This window comes from Phocoena phocoena, chromosome 17 (genome assembly GCF_963924675.1).
Source record: "Phocoena phocoena chromosome 17, mPhoPho1.1, whole genome shotgun sequence".
In the NCBI taxonomy this organism is placed as follows: Eukaryota; Metazoa; Chordata; class Mammalia; order Artiodactyla; family Phocoenidae; genus Phocoena; species Phocoena phocoena.
Window position 1 is genome coordinate 44,308,035 of NC_089235.1, and position 13,296 is coordinate 44,321,330.

General features: G+C 33.7%; 1 protein-coding gene across 3 annotated transcripts in view; it reads left to right on the forward strand.

Moving 5' to 3' along the window:
- Nucleotides 1–13,296, forward strand: part of VPS13B (vacuolar protein sorting 13 homolog B) — an 818,081-nt gene that overhangs the window by 377,679 nt on the left and 427,106 nt on the right. The window lies entirely within an intron of this gene.

The following is a 13,296-nucleotide window of genomic DNA, read 5'->3' on the forward strand; positions in this document are numbered from 1 at the left end:
AGAAATATTAAGCTGCATATTTAATTTATTAAATTATGCATTAAATCAAGTTATTTACTCTGCTCCGGAACAACACACAGGTCTTAAAATACTTTAATTCAATCATCCTCTCTGGATTAATGGTTTATCACTTAAAAAAAATAATTGCTTATATTTATTGCATATATATAATCAGGGCAGGGTTTGGAAAATTTATTTAGTAAGGAGCCAGATAGTAAATATTTTCAGTTTTACCAGTTATGTGGTCTTGTTGCAACTACTCAACTCTGCTTTGGAGTGCAGAAGCAGCCGTAGGCAATATGTCGATGAACTGACATGACTGTGTTTCTTTGAAACTTTATTTACAAAATCTGATAGCCAGATTTGGTCATGGGCCATGTTTGTGGACTCCTATACTAGTGCCTTACTAGACATTCCTTCTTACAATTCAGTCCTTTATTCTATCTCAGATCATTTTCCTTTGCCTTTTAGTGATGATATGTTGTTAGCAAACTTAATTTTGTTTGTTTGAAAATGTCTTTATTTTGCCCTCCTTTTTGAAAGATATATTGTTGGATATATAATTTCTTTGTTGGTAGTTATTTTTGTCTGACCCATTAAAAATTCCGTTGTGCTGACTCTTGCTTTTCATTGTCCTATTGACAATGAAAATATTTATCTGCAATGTCCACTTGCAGTTTGTGTTTCTTTGAAGGTATTTTGTCCTTCCTCTCTGGCAGCTTTCAGAATTTTTTAAATCTTTGTGTTTTAAAGTTTTAGTGTTGGTGTCTTTTATGAGTTCTGCAAGTTTTCTGGCATAATCTCTTCAGATATTGCCTATGCCTTATTCTTTCTTACATATATTTTAGAATTTTTCACATTTTTACTGTATTATTCTTGTCTCTTCTTTGTACTTTTATATTTTTTCTCTTTGACTTGCTGACCTGCATTCTCAGTAATTTCTTTAATCTGATCCTCCATTTCATTAATTTTTTAAAGCTGGGTCTAATATGCTGTTAAACAGTTATTCATTGAAATTTTTGAATAAACTTTTATAGAATTCAAATATATCATATAGAAAACTGCTCAACTCTTAGTTCACAGCTTGATACATTTTATAATAAACCTACCCCTGTTGCCTACATCTGAATCAAGATCAAAAATATTACCAGCACCCAGGAGATCTTCTCTAGTTCCTTGCGAGCCTCTCTTTCTTCAGATTCAAACTGCATCTTGACATCTAAAACCATAAATTAATTTACCCGTTTTTGAACTTTGTAGCACTTTATTAAATTTAAATTTTTACTTATGATATTCTTTTCATTTTGATTGATTTTTTTTTTTTCTTTTTTGCGGTACGCGGGCCTCTCACTGTTGTGGCCTCTCGCATTGCGGAGCACAGGCTCTGGACGTACAGGCTTAGCGGCCATGGCTCACGGGCCCAGCCGCTCTGCAGCATGTGGGATCTTCCAGACCGGGGCACGAGCCCGCGTACCCTGCATCGGCAGGCGGACTCTCAACCACTGCGCCACCAGGGAAGCCCTTGATTGATTTTTAAAACTCCTTTTTATTCATAATTTTCAAGGCTTCTTTGTGTTTCTTGATACATGAATCATTTATTTTATATTATTGTCTAATTCTTTAATCAGCCTTACTTGTGAGTAAGGATGTTCAATTTCACCAGTTTTGAAATGCCTCAAGCGATTTGTTTTGTTTACCTCTGAGTTTCTGGCTTCTCTCATTCCATGGCATTAATAATCTTTACTTTTTGGAGAAAGTCATTTATGATTTTAAGGAGATACTGTGTGTGTGCGTGTGCGTGTTTGTGTAAACAAATATAAGTTTTAATCATAGTATGTGTTACATATAAACATTTTATAAATACATTCATCATTTTCATTTGTTTTTAGTGCAAGGGTCATTCAGGGAATGAAATCTACCATTGTTTCTGGAAATAGAATCCCCCAGTGAGGTTAAAGATGTTATGACAATATTATAGCCCCCCCCTTAATGGATTTTATGAAAGGGCTGATGTGTACTACCGTACTATTTGTTATCTCTTCAATACTCTTTTCAAATCCCTCTTAGCGCTCCTGCCAACTTCAACTGTTTGTCCTTTTCATTTGATAAATTGTTTTATTCTTATCTTGTTTTTCCAATATATTATGAATGTCTTAAGAACTACAGAAGTCTCCATCTTTAAAGCATAAGATGTTATTATATTCTCTGATTTTTTTTCCAGAACTGAGTTAGAATCTTAGTTTATTTTCAACTTTTAAAAATATCATATACCAGATGGAGAGGACTAGAATCAAACAGAAACTTCTAAAGTCTATTTTTCATACTCCCTAGGAGACTATAGAGTGACTATATAATCAACATTGAAACCTAAATTTTACTTTAGGTTTCAGTTTTTTAACCACCTGGTTATTCTCATTGGTCAAACCTACCTTGAGGAAAGGAGATTATTTCAAGATATTTAAAACTTCTTCAGGCATTAAAAAAACTGTAGATATTAACTTATGAAAGACCATAAGTATATATTTTTTCTTCATTTTAAATGTTGTTTGTAAAAATATTTGAGTATAACCCTTTGATGCATACATGTAAAAAGTAGTTTACTCTTTATCTTTATACCTGTGCATAGATTGAGAAAGAATCTTGAGGTCTGTTCACTTTCAGTTTTCAACTAGTCCTCCTGGTTTCAGTGTCATTCCACATTCTCTTTTTCAAACATATTTGAGTATTGGAACCTGTTGAAGGATGGTTGTCATGAATCAGATTGATCCTTTATGGTTTATCTCTCTGGGCCTCAGTCACTTGCTATTTATCTGTTATATTTATATGTTTAAAAATTTCATGATATTACTTATCTGCTGTTTTGTCCTCTCCTGTTCTCATCCTCATTTTGAGTTATAATGCTTTTTTTCTGTCTCAGTGTCATTTTGCTGGTTTCAGAATGTAGATAAATAGTTTCAGTCATTCATGATCAACCAGATATGCAGTGTATCTAAATCTATACCACCTTCCGATTGTGCTTCTTTCTAGTCTGCTTCTCCAGTACTATTATTGTTTTATGTTCAACTCATTTTTATTCAGTAAATGTTTTTTGATAATTGTAGATGATGGATTTGGTGTGGGTCTGAGAGGGCAAGGGCTTAGGGGAAGATAGGAAAATTGGAGGCAAGGAGATTAGATATTGCATCTAGCTATTATAGTTGTCTGGAAACATGACTGTCAGAACCAGAATGGTGGTGATAGGGATGGAGAAAATGGGAAAGAATAGAGAAATAGTTAACAAAAAAACTGGCAAAACTTTGTGACTGGATTAGTTATAGTGAAAGAGAAGTAAATGTGTAGAATAACTCCATGGTTCCTAGCTTGGATGTGTGTAGACATTTATATGGTTAATATTATGATTACAAATAAAGAAAGAGGTTTAGTTTTAGGTGTGGAAGATGGGAAGGATGAATTTAGGTTGGCACATACTGTAGAGTGTTTGTGGGACATTCAGGTAAATATATCTAATACGCTGTTGCATATATGGGTCTAGAGCTCAAAAGAGGAATCATTGTTAGAGATACACAATGTGATAGCAGGGAAGACCATGAAAAAAGATGTGATCACCTGAAATCACTTATGTAGAGACAAATAAGTATAATCCAGATAGAAAAAGGGGGAACACTAATGTTCACTGGCTGAAAAGGAAAAAAAAATAATCTATGTTGAAAACTGTGAATAAGGTAAGTACAGAAAAACCCATGAGGCAGTAGTGTCATGGAAGACACACAATCTAGTCATTTAAATGTAGCAGAGATGCCCAATAAGATGAGGACTAAAAGGTGTGAAAGGGATTTGACAATTTTGGGTGATTGGTTTTTCTTATCACAGTACTTTCAGAGGAATAGTGTTAATGCAGGTCAGATGATGGTGCCTTAAGGACTAAACAGAAAGTGAAAAATTGATATAACAAATTTCCAGTGTCTTTAAAAAAATATTTGAGAAAGGCGGAAAAGAGAGATGGTATTTAGATGTATATATACCTTGATATCCTTTGGTTGTACACAACAGAAACCAAGTCAGGATAATTCAAGCAAAAATGGAACTTAATGACGCATTGTCTGTATTCTGTAGGAAACAACTTTGAATTTTTAGTTAAAATTTTGATGTTTCACCATTTGACCCTGGTGGTTATGAAGACCGTGGTTTCAATTAAAACTTTCTTTATCTTTTATTTTTTTTTAACTTGGATTCATAACTCCTGTGAAGTTATTTTTCTCTTGCTCTTTGTCTTTGGTGTTGCTTGGTTATCATTCTGGAGTTCTAAATTTCTATTTAAACCTTAATTTTTGAATCTAGTTGTTTAGATTCAAAATACAGTGATCTAGTCATTATGATATGAACAAAATGAAAAAAAAACCCTTTAACGTTACAAAGATGATCAATAGGATGAACAAAAGGGTTCTCACTTTATAGATTTGAGCCTTCTATACTGAACTTGGACTTCAGAGTTCAAAATGAGGAACTGTTTGTTGAAATGTGTCATCTGATTTCAGTTGCCATGAGAAGGGAGAGATGATCGCTAATATAGCCAGATCCAATCTGTGTAGGGTGTGTGGGTCAAAATCAACATCTTGAATTTCATTAGAGAGCATTTGCAGTGAGGCTTGCAGATGTAATTTGTTACATCTAGCTCACACCTCTGAGCAGATGGGTTTCTACCCTGTGCCTAGCAGAGGTTTGTTTTTCCTTTTTTGAAAGAGTTGCCTGTGACTTTAATAAAATAGTTTGACAAAGTTGGAATGTAAAGATCATTTATAAATTAAAACTCTGCTATTGTTGGATTTAATGAGTTTTAATAGAAACTGATGTGAAAATTGTTGAGCATCTATGAAAAACATGAGGGCTATTTTTTCCATGTAATTCTGGTCACCTTAGTTGTTCATATGTATTGTTACAGTATAGATATTTTTAAAATATCATAGTTTGATATTCATAATTTCCACTTGTTCTGAAAGATGATGATGTACTATAGCAGTAGTTTTTTTCCCAGCTTTAGTCAGTGTCTTTGACTTTAATTCTTAAACCCTATGTAAATGAGATTGCCTGGGTAAAAGAGGAAGCTCAGAAAAGAGCTTTAGATTTGTTCTTGATGGTGTTGTTTTTAAATAAATTTCTTGGAAGCCATCATACATGTATAACAAATGAAGTTAAGCTGTTGGACTGCCTAAACATATTTAATATAATTGCTACAGACATTGTTCTCTTCTCAGTAGCTCACATTCATCCTGCTCAATCATTTGTTTACCTCTGGGTTCTATAACTTTTAAAGGCTAGACAAGGAACCTTACTTTATTTATTTCCTGTTAATCAATTTTGCATTTTCCACCCTCCCACACAAACACTTATTTTAAAAACAAAAACCAATATGGCAGATCTAATATCCTGCTCACCTTTTAAAAATAAACTATATAATTTACATTGCCTTAAGATCTTAAAAATACGGTTTTTAAATGATACCAAGGTAACATTCTAATTAATGGGGATTTTTAAATTCAGATACAGTTGACATATAAAATTATGTAAGTTTAATTTGATACACATATATTGCAATATGATTACCAGTGTGGTGTTAGCTAACATTTCTATCTGGTCACATAATTATCATTTCTTTTTTGTGGTGAGAACATTTAAGATCTAGTCTCTTAGCAACTTTGAAGTGTGTAATATGTATTGTTGACTGAAAATCACTATGCTGTGCATTAGATCTTCAGATCTTATAGTTGCAAGTTTGCACTCTTTAGCAGTATCTCTCCAATCTGTGTAGGGTGTGTGTATCCTTACCCTTCAGCCCCTGGTAACCACCATTCTTTTGTCTGAGTTCAGCTTTTTTAGATTTCATAATACAAGTGATATATAGTAGTTGTCTTTCTCTGTCTGATTTATCTAACTTAGTATAATGCCCTCATTAATGGAAATTTGGAAAGCAAGTAACATATACAGGAGAAAATAAAAATCCCTTGATGATGACCACTTTTTTTAAAATAAAGAAGTGATTATTATTACTTTTTTAGTTTATTTATTTATTTTTGGCTGTGTTGGGTCTTTGTTGCTGCTCACGGGCTTTCTCTAGTTGTGGCGAGCGGCGTCTACTCTTTGTTGTGGTGCACGAGCTTCTCATTGTGGTGGCTTCTCTTGTTGTGGAGTGCGGGTTGTCTTTCAACTTTTTGTTATCACATATAATACACATATAATATTATGTATAATGATTATATTCATTATAAAATTAGGATAATAATGCCTGAAGAAATTTTCAGTCATGTTTTTTTCTCTTACTGTTTTATCATGAGTGTTTTATATGAAGTTAATGTTTTTTGAATCCATTTCCATCTTAAAGTAAGAGGATTTAGACTTGCACCATTAAATACAATGGTAACTGTGAATTTTTCATAGATGCCCTTCATGAAGTTGAGAAAGATCCTTTTTATTCTTAGTTTATTGAGACTTTTTACGCTGAGGTGGTTTTGGATTTTATCAAGTGTTTTTATGAATCTATTGAGGTGATCATGTGTGTTTTTCCCCTACTGTATGCTATTAATGTGATATATTTCATTAATCAATTTTACATAATTAATTGATTAAACTAATGTTTTTTTAAATTGGAGTATAGTCGCTTTACACTGCTGTGTCAGTTTCAGCTGTAGAGCAAAGTGAGTCAGCCATACATATATCCCCTCTTTTTTGGATTTCCTTCCCATTTAGGTCACCACAGAACACCAAGTAGTTTCCTGTGTTATACAGTAGGTTCTCATTAGTTATCTATTTTATACATAGTAGTGTGTATATATATATATATATATATATATGTCAATCCCAATCTCCCAATTCATCCCACCCTCCTTTTTCCCCCAAACTAATCTTGTATATGGGGATATAGACCATTTGGTTATGGCGCGTCATCTCTTCATATGATGCTGAACACGATTTACCTTTTTATTTTTTTATCTGTATTCATGAGGGATTTTAGTCTATAGTTTTCTGACAGTGTCTTTGGTTTTTATATCAGGATAATGCTGGCCTCATAGAATGAGTTGGGAAGTCTTTTCTCCTCCTCTATTTCTGGAAGAGTTTGTGGAGTATTGGCATTATTTCTTTAAATATTTGATAGAATTCACCAAGTGAAGGCATGTGGAATTGGTGGACTTTTTTTATAGTGGAAAATTTTTAAATGAATAATTCAGTCTCTTTATTTGTTATAGGTCTGTTCAAATTTTCTATTTCCTTTTTAGTCAGTTTTAATAAATTGTGTCTTTCTTGAAAGTTGTCCCTGAGTCTAAGTTGTCTAATTTGTGAGGATATAATAGCATTGTTCATTATAAGGGTTGTTGTTTAACCTTTTAAATTTATTTAGGGTTAATAGTAATATTCCTTCTCTAATTCCTGATTTTACTTGTGCCTTCTCTCCTTCTTTGAGGTTAGCCTAGCTAAAGGGTTATCAGGTTGCTATGTACTCAGAACCAACTCTTAGTTTTGTTGGTTTTTTTCTTACTGTTTTTCAGTTGTCTATTCCATTCCATTGTGGTCTAGAACATATATGGTATGATTTTAATCCTTTTAAATTTATTAAGAATTGCTTGATGGCCTAGCATATGGTCTGTTTGGGAAAATGTTCCATGTGTGCTTGAATGGTTGTTCTGTAGTAGTTGGGTATAACATTCTATGTATGTCAGTTAGGTTGGTTGGTTGATATTGTTGTTCAGTTCTTCTATAACCCTACTGACTTTCTGTCTAGTTATTCTGTCAATTATTGAAAGTACTAGAGTATTGAAATTTTCAAGTATTTTTATTTAGTCATCCATTTTTTATTTAAATTCTGTCAATTTTTGCTTCATAGATTTTGAAGCTCTGTTGTTAGATGCATATGTGCATATATCTGTTACGGATTCCTAAAATATTGATCCTGTTATCATTATGAAATGTCCTTCTCTGCCTGTATAAAACGTATTTTCTTAAATCTATTTTATCTGTTATTTTTTATAGCTATTCCAACTTTTTTATGGTTATAGGTTTTATGGTATATCTTTTTCATCCTTTTTATTTAAACATAGTTATGTTTTTGAATGCAGGTATTTCTCTTTTAGACAGCATTTAGTTAGATTTTGATGTTTTTGTGCAGTCTGACAATCTCTTATTTTTAAATGGGGGGTTTAGACCATCTATATTTCATGTAATGTTGATGTATTTTAATTAAATTGGTCACTTGCTATTTGTTATCTGTTTGTCTTGTTTTTTGTTCCCTGTCTCTTTTAATACCTTCTTTGTTTTAGGTATGTATTTTAGCATATCATTTTTTCATTTTCTCCACTGATTTTTTTTTACTATGTATTAATTTGTGATGGCTCTAAGGATTATATTATGTTTCTGAATTTATCACACTCCACCTCAGATATATTTTAACTTAATTCTGATAAATTATGGAAAAAATTTTGAACATAGTTCTGTTCTCTATTCATTTCTGTTCACACATATATCACACCTCTATGTATCGTAACCCAGCAATACAGTGTTATATTCATTGCTCTGTATAGTCAACTGCCTTTTAAAGTACTTGAGAGGAGAAATGAGAAGTAATACATATATAGAATTTTTCATATTAACCCACTTATTTGTCGTATCCAGCACTCTTCATTTCCTCCCATGGATTTGAATTAGCACCTGAAGGACTTACTTTAGTATTACTCATAAGGCAGCTTTGCTAGCAATGGATTCTCTCAGCCCTTGTTGATCAGAGAATGTTTTAATTTCACCTTAATATTTGTAACATAGTTTTTCTGGACGTAGAGTTCTTCGTTGACAGTTTATTACTTCCTTTCACGTATCTGAATGTGATTTTCCACTGCCTTCTGAATCAATTATTTCACGTAGAAGTCAACTTTTAAACATATTGATTTTCCACTATATGTGATGAGTTATTTTTCTTTTGCTCCTTTTAAGAACTTCTCTTGTTCTGTAGTTTTCAACAATTGGACTATAATATCTATAGGTATTTATGTTTCAGTATTCATCCTATTTGAGCTTGGTTGAGCTGCTTGGATATATGTACTAATATTATTCATCAGTTTGGAGATTTTTCAGCCATTATTTCTCCAAATATTTTTGTGCTCTTTTCTTCTCACCTCTGGGCCTTCCATTTTAGGTTAGTACACTTCAGCTCTCTGAGGCTCTGTTAATTTTTTCTTCAATACATTTTTCTTGTTTTTCAGGATGGATACTTTTTGGTTTTTTTTTACTTTCAGGAAGTGTAGAACATTGATTTTATTGTCGTGTTTTTGCACAAGCAGTAAATAGGCCAACATTTCAGGTACAGGGTAATTATTCTTGAAAAGAAAGCCATCAAAATCAAGTTTGTAGTTAACGGCCCGACATGTTGACAGGAGCTATGTGAAAGTCCCAGAGATGTCTCTGAGTTACTGAAAATGTTAAAGATCAGTGTGCTATGCAGGCAGGAGTAAGATGCAGAGGTAGACCCCCTCTGGGGCATTCTGTGGAATACAGATATGCTGGGCTAGTTCCCATACAGGCTGATGTGGAGGAGGTTCTGGGAGGGGTAATTTCATGTCCACCGTTGCGCCTGTCCCTTCCGTTAATGCCACAAGACTTCTAAGGACAGTGTGTGGCATTAACACGCTTATTGTTCCAATCTTGGAGTTTTACTCACCTGGCAGCAGAATGCACAGGTACAGAAAGTGTATCTACACCATGCCGGAAGTGGGGTTGGTGGGGGGTGGGGGCACTGCATTAGATTCCACAGGCCAGTGGGGGATTTAAACACTCACACCTCTAGCTTCTAAGGAAAGCTGCGACTTAAGCCAAATCCTGAGAGTTTATTTAGACTTTGATTCAAGGACATGATGGCTTTGTCTTCCTAGATGCTCTCCTTGCCAGTAGGGTGATGTCTTGGATTTGTTGGATGGCTGATGCTGCTCCTCTGTTAGGCCAACAAGGAAAGGCTTATGGTACAGACCTTTACATGGCAGATTGAGTGAGAGTGGTGCCTGCATCCTGGGGAGATCACTGTCTCTGGACTCTGGACAAATCTTGGTCTGACTGATCTCCCTGGCTACCTCAATGACCCCAAGTGCCCTGCCTGTTCTTCTAGATCCTGAAGATCCTGATAGCATTGGCTATCCTTATGTGTTTGTATATAATGAGAGATGTTGAATGCTTACTTGAATAGACTTGAACACAATCCCCAAGTACATTTCTTTAGCATGGACCGTTCCTTCTCCCTCCCAGAGGCAGTCGTTTGGGGAATTATCTGTTTTTCCTGGTCTCCTTTGGTTTTCTTCCCTAGTCAGATTGGATATTTCTGTTGATCTGTATTTAGATTCATTGATTGTTTTTTTCTTCTGCCAGCATGAATCTGCTATTGAGCTTCTCTACTAAATTATTCATTTCAGTCATTGTACTTTTCTACTTTAAATTTTGATGTGGATTGGGATGACATATATACACTAATTTGTATAAAAAAGTTAACTAATAAGTGCTGTATAAAAATAAATAAATAAAATAAAATTTTGATTTGGTTCTTTTTTGTATTTTCTTTCTCCTTATGAGATTATTGATTCATTGTTTTCATACTTTCCTTGAATTTTAAAAAGTCTTTTTCTCTAGTTCATTGAACACATAATAGCTAAATTGTTGTCCTTTGTTATGCTTCATGCTACATCTGTGGGCACATAGAGACTGTTTTTATTGACTGTGGTTTTTTTCCTGAAATAGGGTACACTTTCCTATTTCTGTGTTTGCCTAAAATAGTCAGAATTTTAAGTGTGTGCATATGTATTCTTCTTTTTCCCCGGAAAGTTGTTGTTCTTTTATGCAAGTTTGCTTCTTTGTAAAGTGACTTCCTTGGGCTAAATCTGTTTCTTCCTAACTGTGTGACCACTGATGTCTCAGCTTGGTTTTGTTCTGTTCTTATTATTCTTGGTTTTATTTTGAACCCTGGCTTTTTAGGTATCACCCTTATGTCTTCTTATCTTAGTGGTCAGCCAAAATTGAACAGAGGTAGTTCTCAAATAAGGCTTTTGTCCTCTACTAATAGATCTCTATATGTGTTAGGATTGTGTATTCAGTGTTCTGGCCATTCTCATACCTGCCAAACTTTTACTTTCCTCTGAGCCCTTCCACATGTCCTCTATACATATGTGTAGTCTCAAGGTTGTTTAGGAGTGTCCAGATAACTCAATTCTTCTGCATCCACTGTGCTTGTGTGTCACGTCAGTCAGGAATATGCTTTCCCCAGTCACATTCACAATCTCAGGCTAGTAGAGCTGTTGGCCCTGCCTGTTCAACCATTACTGAGATCATCATTTCAACGACAGGACTTCTGGGTGTGGTTGTTGTTCACTACTCCAGATCAGGTGACCTCTTTTTGACCATGGCAGCAGTGCCTCTAGTTTTTGTGGCCTGCCTTACACTGGCAGAACCTCCTGGACTTTTGTTTGCTGGGAGTTTTTTGATTACTGATTCAATTTCATACTAGTGATCAGTTTGTTCAGATTGTCTATTTCTTTCTGATTCTGTCTTGGAAGATTGTATGTTCCTAGAAATTTATCTGTTTCTTCTAACTTGTCCAATTTGTTGGCATATAATTGTTCATAGTGTTCTATTATGATTTTTTATCTCTGTGATATTGGTTTTAATTTCTCCTCTTTCATTTCTCATTTTGTTTATTTGGATCTTCTCTCTTTCTCTCTCTCTCTCTTTTTTTTTTCCTTAATGAGCCTGGCTAAATAAAGGCTTATCAATTTTGTTTATTTTTTCAAAAAAAACAGCTCTTGATTTCATTGATCTTTTCTGTTGTTTCTTTCATCTCTATTTCATTTATTTCTGCTCAGATGTTTATTATTTCCTTCTTTTGACTTTAGGTATCATTTGTTCTTCTTTTCCTAATTCCTTTAAATGGCAGGTTAGTTTTTTATTTTAGAATTCTCTTGTTTCTTGATATAGGCCTTTATTGCTATAAACTTCCTTCTTAGAACTGCTTTTGCAGCCTCCCATAGATTTTGGAAAGCTTTGTTTTTATTTTCATTTGTTTCATGGTATTTTCTGATTTCCTCTTTGATTGACCCATTGGTTTTTTAGGAGCATGTTGTTTAATGTCCATGGGTTTGTGTCTTTCCCATTTGTCTTCCTGTAATTCATTTCTAGTTTGATACTGCTGGGGTCAGAAAAAAAATGCTTGCTGTAATTTCTGTCCTCTTAAATTTGTTTAGACTTGTTTTGTGACCTAGCATGTGATTTATCTTGTAGAATGTTCCATGTGCACTTGAAAAGAATGTGTATTCTATTTTTGAATGGAATATCCTCTAGATATTTATTAAGTCTAACTGGTCTAATGTATCATTTAAGACCACTGTTTTCTTATTGATTTTCTTTCTGGGTGATCTGTCCATTGATGTAAGTGGAGTGTTAAAGTCCTCTACTATTATTATATCGATATTATGATCAATTTCTTCCTTTATGTCTATTAATATTTGCTTTATGTCTTTAGGTGCTCCTATATTAGGGGCGTATATATTAACAAATGTTATAGGCTCTTCTTGTATTGTTCCCTCGATCATTATGTAGTGCCCTTCTTTGCCTTTTGTTATAGACTTTGTTTTAAAGTGTGCTTTGTCTAGTAAGTGTATTGCTGTCCCTACTTTATCATTTCCATTTGCATGAAATATCTTTTTACCCTCCCCCTCACTTTCAGTCTGTGTGTAGCTTTAGCTCTGAAGTGAGTCTCTTATAAGCAGCATATAGATGGATCTTGTTTTTCTTATCCAATAGGCCACCCTGTGTCTTTTGGAGCATTTATTAGCTCATTGATGTTTAAAGTGATTATTGATAGGTATGTACTTATTACCATTTTGTTATTTAGTTTTTTTGGGTTGCTTTTGTAGTTCTTCTTTGTTCTTTTCTTCCTTTAGTTTGTTCCTTTGTGATTTTCTTTTTTTTGTTTTGTTTTTTTAGTGGTATTCCTATGTTCTTTTCTCTCTAGTTTTTGTGTACCTGTTGTAGAATTTTTGATTTATGGTTACCTTTGGGTTCATATAGGTTAACCTATATCTATTTGTTTTAAACTGGTAGTCATTTAAACTTAAGCACATTCTAAAAGATCTACATCTTTTACACCCATCCCCCATGGTTTGTTTTTGAAGTCATATTTTACATTTTCATGTTTATCCCTTAACTCTTTATTATAGCTAAAGTTGATTTTACAATTTTTGTCTTTATTTATTTTTAAAAATTTATTTATTTATTTAGTTA